The 10,934-nt window shown below is 43.2% G+C and overlaps 1 pseudogene; it reads left to right on the forward strand.

Moving 5' to 3' along the window:
* The first annotated feature begins 3,179 nt into the window (after window positions 1-3,179).
* Window positions 3,180-4,317, forward strand: LOC127187198 (ADP-ribosylation factor-like protein 5B; annotated as a pseudogene).
* The last annotated feature ends 6,617 nt before the right edge of the window (window positions 4,318-10,934 follow it).

Genomic DNA, 10,934 nt, shown 5'->3' on the forward strand with positions numbered 1-10,934 from the left:
CGTGTAGTGGCGCAGTTGCACGTAAAGTTCAGCTAGTGTCTCTGGGCCCAACCTGCCTGGCAAGTCCAGCTAGGGACTATGGGCCAAAACTGCTCTCTGAGCTCAGCCTGCGTCTCTGGGGGAACTATGCGCTGACCTGAGCTAGCGTCTCTGGCAGAACTGTGCACTGAGCTGAGCTAGCGAGTCTGGCAGAACTGCTCACTGAGCTCAGCTAGCATATCCGCAGCGGAAGTGTGCCCTGAGCTGAGCTTGGATCATAGTGGCCGAACTGTGCACCGAGTCCCGTTTGGGTTTCAGGTCACAAGCCATGAGCCAAGTTGAACTTGGGTCATGGAGCCCAAATCATGCAGTGCAGCCCAGATCCTGCCCAGAGTCCCCCCTCCCAGAAAAACTCCCACTGGCCACCACACCAATGGTTTCTGCCTGAGGGCTACGAGCTGCAAACCTCAGCCACCACCACAGCCTCTGCTGCTGCTGCTGTTGGCACTGCTGCTGCTGCCACTGCTGCTACCATCACTGCTGCTCCAGTTCGAGAAAATCAGTGCTCCTCCCATGCGCAGGGGCATGCAGGTCCTCTGCACCCTGGTCTTTTTGAACTTGGAGCACTCCTGTTGCAGTGGATTGGGGGCCTCAGTGTTCCTGGTTCAGAATTCTGTGCAATTCCCTGAAGTGTTTACCTGAGCGTCTAACCCAGGCCACACTGCTCACCGCCATCTTGGATCCCCTCCCCCACCCCGTTTTATTTTTTTTTTGAGACAGGTTTCCTCAGTGTACCTTTGACTGCCTTGGTCTACAGAGTGAATTCTATAACAGCTAGGGTAACACAGAGGAACCTTGGATTGAAAAAGAAAACCATATATATCATACTATGCATATTAAATATATAAATTAAGCATCTTTAAAAGTATGAAAGATTTCTAAAAAATATTAAATACTTACCTTTCTTTTCAGATGTGGTTTAATTGTCATCGAGAGGAAGTGCTGTCATGGACAGAATACAATGAGTGTAATTTGTCCCTGGTAGCTTTCACCGTGACAATTACAATGGGAGGAGCATTACACAACCAGGACTTTCCACAGAGGTGTGCATCATGCCTCCAGGCCAGGCAAATGAGAGGAACACCAACCAGCCAGGCCATGCCAGTGAGTGGTGAATCGTCCAGCCAGGCCTTGCCAGGGAGTTGTGATTCATCCAGCCAGGCCTTGCCAGTGACGGTTAGATCACCCATCCTGACCAGACTATTGACAGAAGCACCAACCAACAATGCCACGCCGGTGACAGGTGCTTCATCCAGCCAGGCCATGCCAGTGACTGGTGCTTCATCCAGCCAGGCCATGCCAGTGAAGGATGCATCCTCCAACCAGGCCATGGCAGTGAAGGATGCATCATCCAGCCAGGCTGGACCAGAGAGAGTAGCATCATCCAACCAGTCCAAACCAGGGCGAAGAACATTATACAAACAGGCCATACCACAGAAAAGAGCATCACCCAAGCACGCTAAGAGAGATAGAGGAGAACTATGCAACCAAGGTGAAGAGGGACAGAGCCCAGCACCTGGGACTGGAGGAGAAGGTGCAGGAGAGGAAGAGGATGGACAGAATCCAGAGAAGAGAACAAAGCAAGTGCCTGGGACCTTGGATGGGAGGAAGAGTAACTGATAGTGGCACAATAGATTAATGATCATGTTCACCTTTGTGCATAATTATTAACGAATCATTGCCTAGATGTATGATAATTTGGGGGATATTATGAATTATCAAATAAATGATATTTTGTTAAATGTATTATTGAATATTAATTATTAATAGTAATAAAAAAGTGGCAAACGGTGGGGATTGAATCTAAGTCTGAGAAGTCTGGAGTGAAAGTTAGTTTCTTAGCCAAAGAACCCAAGCTTAAAACAAAATACTTCTGAATCAAAAACTGTGTCCCACATGTCTCTTTAAGAGAGACTCTTCTTCTCACTCACAGACAAAAGGCAGCTTCCTGTGGGCACATGGGAGATAAAGGGAAAGGACTTAACACACCCAGGTTGGCTGCTGCTTGTGGCTTAACTCTCACAGAGCAATGGTGGCTCCAGAGGCGACGTGGTTACAAAACTGAAACTGAGAGGCCAGAAAACTTACAGATCGAGGTGGGGAATGTAATTAACCACTTACATTAAAAAATAGAGACTGCTATGGTCTCTCGCCAAGGTGCCATGGCACCAAGGACTTTGACTTTCTCTTTGTTTTGGTTGTTGTCATGGACCAGGTTGCATGGTGGTTAACAGTGATCATGGTTTTCCATGCTTTCTCTACAGAAGATCAGGGAGAGAGAGGGAGAAAGCCATGGGACGGAATACTAAGGTACAGGTATGCAAAATGGAGGAATGAACAAAACTCTTCCTGATAGAGAATGGAAACTTGACAGCAGTTGGAGCTCAGGGCTCTCTGGGTACAAGATGCTTGTCAGCCATTTCTCTATTTAGTTTCTGCCTCAAAGATCTGTCCATTGGTGAGAGTTGGGTGTTGAGGTCTCCAACTATTAATGTTTTGGGATCGATGTGTTAATTTAAGTTTTAAACATGGTTGTTTTACAAATGTGGGTGTCCTTGTATTTGGGGCATAAATATTCAGGACTGTGATGTCTTCTTGGTGTATTTTTTCTTTGATGAGAATGAAGTGTCCTTACCCATCTTTTTTTATTAATTTAATTTTATTTTTTTAAGATTTTTAAATTATGTGTAAGGACTTTGCCTGCATATACACCTGTGGACCACAAGAGGGCAGTAGATCATATTATAGATGGTTGTGAGCCACCATGTGGTTGCTGGAAATTGAACTCAGGACCTCTGGAAGAACAGTCAGTGCCCTTAACCTCTGAGCCATCTCTTCAGCCCTCTTGACTAATTATAATTGAAAGTCTATTTTATTAGACATTAGAATGGCTACTTCAGCTTGCTTCTTGGGACCGATTGCTTGGAAAATCTTTTCCCAGCCCTTTATTATCAGATAATGTATATCTGTGTTTCTGTGAACAAAGGAGTCTGCAGTGGTTCCAGGTTCCACGGAAGTCAAAGCTTCACTGGACTCTGAGACTCCGGGGTCCAGGTAGGTTTGTTGTAAGCTCCACCTCCGGTGCCTGGCCACTTGTAGCTGAGTGCTGCCCTGGGAGCCTGTCCTGCTTGGGGCTCAAGATGCGGCTGATCATTACTAAACTGTGGGGCCTTTTCTGTAACCAAGAGCACAAAGTAATCATCGTGGGACTGGATAACGCAGAGAAAACCACCATTCTTTATCAGCTCTTCATGAATGAAGTGCTTCATGAAGAAAGCAATGTTGAAGAAATAGCTGGGAAGAACTCTCATTTTCTTTCTTTTTTTTTTATTAATTTATTCTTGTTACATCTCAATGGTTATCCCATCCCTTGTGTCCTCCCATTCTTCCCTCCCTCCCATTTTCCCATTATTCCCCTCCCCTATGACTGTTCCTGAGGGGGATTACCTCCCCCTGTATATGCTCATAGGGTATCAAGTCTCTTCTTGGCAACCTGCTGTCCTTCCTCTGAGTGCCACCAGGTCTCCCCCTCCAGGGTACATGGTCAAATGTGAGGCTCCAGAGTACATGAGAAAGTCATATCCCACTCTCCACTCAAGTGTGGAGACTGTTCTGACCATTGGATAGATCTGGGTAGGGGTTTAATGTTTACCGCCTGTATTGTCCTTGGCTGGTGCCTTAGTTTGAGCGGGACCCCTGGGCCTAAATCTGCCTATCATAATTTTCTACTTGTAGGTTTCTAGGACCCTCTGGATCCTTCTACTTTGCCATTCTCCCATGCTTCTCTCATCTAGAGTCCCAATAGGATGTCCTCCCCTCTGTCCCAGTTTCCTGGTAAGTGAAGGCTTTCGTGGGACATGCCCCTTGGGCTAATATGCAGATATAAGTGAGTATATACCATTTGCAACCCTCATTTTCTTATGTGGGACATTGGAGGTCACATGTCTCTGTGGTCATCCTGGAACACCTGTTACTCAAACACCAGAGGTCACCATTATTGTCCGGAGCATCGACAGGGAATGACTGGCTACCACAAAAGACAAATTATACAGAACGTTGGCTCATGAGGATTTAAGGAAAGCTGCAGTCCTTGTCTTTGCAAATAAACAGGACATGAAAGGATGCATGACCACAGCTGAGATCTCCAAATACATTAGTTCAATAGTGGATCATGCACGGCATATCCAGTCATGCTGTGCGCTAACAGGAGAATGGGTATGCCAGCGTCTAGAGTAGATAACCTCCAGGATTGCTGTGAGATCATTTTTTTTTGCTTGAAAATGACTTCTCTATTTATTCTGTGACATGAACATTTTTCCTAAAACCTTTGGCTGCTGAGGCAGCAGCATGTTTAATTTATAAAAACACAAACCTCTAAGCATCAGTTGAATCAAGGATTGCTATACTGGAACATAAAGATGTTTTCTTTTTTCTTTTTTAAAAAATTACAACTCAATTGTTATTCCATCACTTGTATCCTCTCATTCCTCCCTCCCTCCCGCTTTCACCGGACTCCACTCCCCTAGGTCTATGCCCGAAGGGGACCTCCTCCCCCACTATATGGTCATAGGCTATCAAGTCTCATCTTGGTAGCCTGCTTATTCTTTCTTTGAGTTCCATCAGGCCTCCCCACCAAGGGGAGGTGGTCAAATATGGAGCACCAGAGTTCATGTCAGAGTCAGTCCCTGCTCTCCACATAACTGTAGAGAATGTCTTGTCCATTGGGTAGATCAGAGTAGGGTTTCAATGTTTACTACTTGTATTGTCCTTGGCTAGTGCAATAGTTTGATCAGACCGTCCTGGGCCCCAATCCACCCAACACAATGTTCTTCAGTCAGATGAGCATACTTTGTAGCTACGTTTGCAGCAACAGAGCTCTTCTGACTGTGTATTCTAATTATTCATTGCCTGCCTTGTAGAAACTGTTTGTCACATTGTTCCTGTTATGTGAAGTTTGTTGTGTCCTTTAACAGCCAATTTCCTTTACTTCTTGGTCACCACTCCCTCCTTGCCAGGTACTTACTGGTTTGACAGAACAGCAGTGAGAATCGTTGTTTACTATTTCCCCTACACTAAACATTTATTTCTCTACAAACCTTATTTATCTTTTGGACAGAATTAATTACAACAAAGAAAATCTACCTAGAAACTCTGTGTGTGTGTAAGAGTAAGCATCATGAATACTTGATTTAAATTTCCCTCACCTCTTTGCATGTCATAGTATAGTTTTAAGTTGCTCTTTGCATGGTAATTGAGTACTCCATTTATTTATGGAAGGAATTAAGTTCACTTTTGTGTCAACAGTATTTGGTTAAAAATTAATCAAGGTGAGCCAGGAGTGGTGGCACACGCCTTTAATACTAGCACTTGGGTTGCAGAGGCAGGTGGATCGCTGTAAGTTCGAGGCTAGCCTGGTCTACAAAGTGAGTCCAGGACAGCCAAGGCTACACAGAGAAACCCTGTCTCAAAAAACCAAAAACCAACCAACCAAACAAACAACTTTTGAGCTGGGTGGGTGGCACACGCCTTTAATCCCAGCACTCGGGAGGCAGAGGTAGGTGGATCACTTTGAGTTCAAGGCCAGCCTGGTCCATAAAGTGAGTCCAGGACAGTCAAGTCTACACAGAGAGACCCTGGCTCAACCCCCCCCCCAAATACTAATCAAGGTGAAGCATCAGTTTGAAAGCTCAGCTTCAAAAATAAATATTAATGGTTCCATCTGATAGCGAAGAGTCTTCACTGTGTGTATGATTGTGCGAACGTAGTAAAATAGACTAATGTCAAATTAAAGCCAGGACGCTGAGAGTATGTTTTCCATCCATTCACTGCCTGCTTTATGGTCAGCAAAACCTGAGCTGTTTTGTCAGAGATACCACACCTGCTTTGGGCAGCAGCCAAACTATAAATGGTTCTTTTTATTTCGTAGGTTTGTAGTAGTATCTGTCAGAGCTTCTTTATCACCAGCAGTATATTACTGAAAGGCAAAGTAACATGGCCTTTCCATAAGTCTGGATGAGAATGATGCAAGAGAGGCTTCAAGTGGTCCTCATATCCACCCTACCCAAGTAGTCTCTGTGTAGGTAGACGTGTCTCATAAACTCTTATAAGGTACTGGTGAATCTAATCCTAGCTTAGAGAATTCCTATGAGACTCAACAAACATGTTCTTTTTGTTTGTTTGTTTTCTTTTCTTTTTATGTTTATTTCTATTTTTTGGGTGGTTGGTCAGTTGGGTTTTTATACAGTTTTTCTAAGTAGTCCTTGTCCTGGAACTCATTAGGTAGACAATGCTGTCATATTCTTAGCAACATAAATAGTTTTATTCATTACAGAAAGGGTTTCATGCACCAGGCTTACTGGATGATATTAACAGTTCCCAAAATGAAAGTGGGAGTGAACCCTTAAGTAAAAGGCAGACAAGTGTTGTCATTACCCCTGTTTATGTCACATGTGTCACTTGCTGTATGAAAGGGATGGTTCTTCATCTTTGTGGTGTTTTTTATTTGGATCAAAATAAGCTCCAGTGTCCATAAATATCTGCTCAAAATTGGTGTCTTAATTTCAGGTCTTTTAAAATGTAAGTTGCCTTAAATTTTGCTCTCTTTCAGGTTTATTTGTTTGTTATATTTAGTTAATTTATTTGAACTTGATATTTTTTCCTTTTTTGTGTTTGCTTGTTTGTTTTATTAAGTTTTTCATATTACATCTCAATTGTTAGCCCATCCCTTGTATCCTCCTATTCCTCCCTCTCCCCACTTCCTCCCTACTCCCCTCCCTTATGTCTATGACTGAGGGGGACCTCCTCCCCCTGTATATGCTCTTAGGGTATCGAGTCTTGCTAACTGGCTATCCTTGCTCTGAGTGCCACCAGGCCTTCCCATCCCGGATACGTGGTCAGAAATGGGGTACCAGAGTTCATGTGAGAGTCAGATCTCATTCTCCATTCAACGGTGGAGAGTGTCCTGTCCATCGGCCTGTCTAAGTTTACTGCCTATATTTTCCTTCACTGGTGCCATAGTTTGAGCAGGACCCCAGGACCCACATCTGCCTGTCATAAAGTTCCTCTTGTAGGTTTCCAGAACCCTCTGGATCCTTCTATTTCCCCATTCTCCCACACTTCTCACACCTAAAGTCTCAGTAGAATGTCCTCCCCTCTGACCCACTTTCCTGGTAAGTAAAGTTTTTCATAGGACGTACCCCTTGGACTAGTGTCTCGATATAAGTGAGTATATACCATTTAACTCTTTTTGCTTCTGGGCAAACTCACTCATTATGATCATTTCTAGTTCAATCCATTTGTCCACAAATTTTGGGAATTTCTTCTTTTTAATAGCTGAGTAGTATTCCATAGTGTAAATATACCACAGTTTCTTTATCCATTCTTCTACTGAGGGACACTTAGGATGTTTCCATGTTCTGGCTATTATGAATAAGGCAGCTATGATCATGGTTGAGCATATGTCCTGTTGTGTGGTAGAACATTTTCTGGGTATATTCCAAGGAGTGGAATAGCTGGGTCTTGAGAAAGCCCTATTCCCATTTTTCTGAGAAAGCACCAGATAGATTTCCAAAGTGGTTGTAGTAGTTTGCATTCCCATGAGCAATGAAGGAGTGTTCCTCTCTCTCCACATACTCGTCAGCATGTGATGTCACTTGAGTTTTTCATCTTAGCCATTCTGATGGGTGTAAGATGGAATATCAGTGTCGTTTTGATTTGCATTTCTCTGAGGACAAGCATTTCTTTACGTGTTTCTCAGCCATGTGATATTCCTCTGTTGAGAATTCTCTGTTTAGTTCTGAGCTCCATTTCTCTATTGGGTTATTTGATTTGGTGGCATTTAATTTCTTGAGTTCTTTATATATTTTGAAAATTAGACCTTTGTCAGATGAAGGGTTGGTGAAAGAGCTATTAACAAAGCTTGAGCCACTCATCAATACCCACACTGAACTTCATATTTTTGTTTAGTGTTTTCACCCTTGATGTGAAAATGTAGCCAGAAGAAAAGTTTTGTGGATTTTTCTTAGTGATTCTATACCAACTAGAGGATAAATTTAAATTTTTGTATATTTTATATATAACTCATCATGAAAAATGAGAGAGAAAAGCAGATATAAATCCATGGGCATGGTGGTTGTGGAGTGCGAGTGGGAACTAGGAAAACACCCATTCCCTAAAGCACACTTTGCTTCAACTTTACTTTATTATATTGTTTACAATAATATAAAAAAATAATCTCTAGTCAGACATCAAGTGTACACATGGCATGGTACACATGTTGTCTACTTCTTGTGTTCTGTCAGTCTCTAGGCGGATGTGCAGCACAGACCCTCTCTACCTATACTATCAAAGCTTTCCAGCTGGTTTCCTTGCCTCAGCCCCTCTCTTCCTGCTTTGTTCTGTAGCAGGAAGCAAAAGTAGACAAACATTCTAATGTGATAGGTGTTGTTGTAAGAGCCTCTGATCCAGAAAGATTTTTTAGAATAAGATAAATCAAAGTTGAATCTTTCAGAAGTTTTAGGAATTGGGCTGGAGGAGATACCATACTCAGTTGGTTAGAGTGCTTGCTAATTTTTCCAAAGCTCTGGGTTTGACACCCAGACCAGCAAAGCCTGGTCATGGTTGGCACAGACCTATAATCCTAGTACTTGGGAGAGAGGTGGAAGTAAGAGGATCAGAAGTTCAAGGTCATCATTGGTGAGTTCTGAGGAAGCATGGGCTACATGAGACCCTATTTTACAAGTAAGAGTTAAATGAATATTAGACCTTTGTCAGATCAAGGGTTGGTGAAGCTCTTTTCCCAGTCTGTAGGCTGTCGCTTTGTTCTCTTGACAGTGTCACCTGCCTTACAGAAGCTTCTCAGCCTCATGAGGTCCCATTTATTAATTGTTGACATTAAGGCCTGGGCTGTTGGTGTTCTGTTCAGGAAGTTGTCTCCTGTGTCTATGTGTTCCAGAGTCTTCCCACTTTTTCCTCTAGCTGGATTAATGTCTCTGCTTTTAGGTTGAAGACTTTAATCCACTTGGACTTGAGTTTTGTGCATGGTGACAAATAGGGGTCTAATTGCATTTTTCTACATGTAGCCATCCAGTTAGACCAGCACCATTTGTTGAAGATGCTGTCGTTTTTCCATTGAATGGATTTGCCTTCTTTGTCAAAAATCAAGTGACCAAATAACCCAATAGTGAAATGGGGCTCAGAACTAAACAGAGAATTCTCAACAGAGGAATATCAAATGGCTGAGAAACACTTAAAGAAATGCTCGACCTCATTAGTCATCAGAGAAATGCAAATCAAAACGACACTGAGATTCCATCTTACACCCATCAGAATTGCTAAGATCAATAACTCAACTGACACCACATGCTGGACAGGATGTGGAGAGAAAGGGACACTCCTTCATTGCTGGTGGGAATGCAAACTAGTACAACCACTTTGGAAATCTATCTGGCACTTTCTCAGAAAAATGGGAATAGGGCTTCCTCAAGACCCATGTATTTCACTCCTTGGAATATACCCAGAAAATGCTCTACCACACAACAGGGGCATGTGCTCAACCATGATCATAGTTGCCTTATTCATAATAGCCAGAATGTGGAAACAGCCTAAGTGTCCCTCAGTAGAAGAATGGATAAAGAAACTGTGGTATATTTACACTATGGAATACTACTCGGCTATTAAAAACAAGGAATTTCCAAAATTTGTGGACAAATGGATTGAACTAGTAATTATCATAATGAGTGAGTTCACCCAGAAGCAAAAAGAGTTAAATGGTATATACTCACTTATATCAAGACACTAGTTGAAGGGGTACGTCCCCATGGAAAACTTTACCTACCAGGAAAGTGGGTCAGAAGGGAGGACATCCTATTGAGACATTAGGTGTGAGAAGCCTGGGAGAATGAGGAAATAGAAGGATCCAGAGCGTCCTGGAAAACTACAGGCGGGTCTGGGCCCTGGGGTCCTCCTCAAACTATGGCACCAGCCAAGGAAAATATAGGGAGTAAACTTCGAACCCCTACTCAGACTAGCCGATGGACAGGATATTCTCCACCATTAAGTGGAGAAGGAGATCTGACTTTCACACAAACTCTGGTGCCCCATATTTGACCATGTCCCTTGCATGGAGATGCCTGGTGGCACTCAGAGGAAGGATAATAGGTCATCAAGAAGAGACTCGATCCCCTATGAGCATATACAGGGGAAGGAGGTCTCCCTCAGTCACAGACATAGGGGAGGGGAATGGGGGGAAGCAGGAGGGAGGGAGGAATGGGAGAATACAAGGGATGGGCTAACAACTGAGATGTAATTTGAATAAATTAATAATTAAAAAAAGGAAAAAAAGTTAAATGAAGACAGAGAAAAGTGCCAGGAAAATAGTGCACTGCAGAAATCCCAAGGGAAGAGGAGCACAGCACGTGGTGTGTTAGTGATATGTACTACATGCTCTTTAACCTCACTAAGAAGTTGGCTCTGGAAATGGGACCCCCTATCCCATGGCTTCAAACTGAAGTGCGTTTGTCTCAAAAGTGGCAAGATTCCCTGTCAATAGAGAGGCTACTCCCCTTCTCCAACTCTACAGCTAAAATGGAAGCCATTTCTGACCGATTTGCTGTTGTTCATCCCATGATATAAAATCGCCAGCACTGGGGAGACCCAAAGCTCACCGTAGGAAGCTCAGGCAGGCACTGACTTCCCCAGCTGTTGTCTGCATATTTCCAAGCCCCAACCTGAAAATGTTACTTTTGTTTGCTCTCTCGGTAGTCCAGATACTCCAGTTGTCTTTGCTGGATGCTGCAGACTCCTGATTTGATGTTTTCTTCTATGCTGCTCTGTGTCCTGTTCGCTATTTCTTTTATTTTTGGTTACTGGAACTTAATAAATTCACTCGTTCAAAA

This window comes from Acomys russatus, chromosome 3 (genome assembly GCF_903995435.1).
Source record: "Acomys russatus chromosome 3, mAcoRus1.1, whole genome shotgun sequence".
NCBI lineage: Eukaryota > Metazoa > Chordata > Mammalia > Rodentia > Muridae > Acomys > Acomys russatus.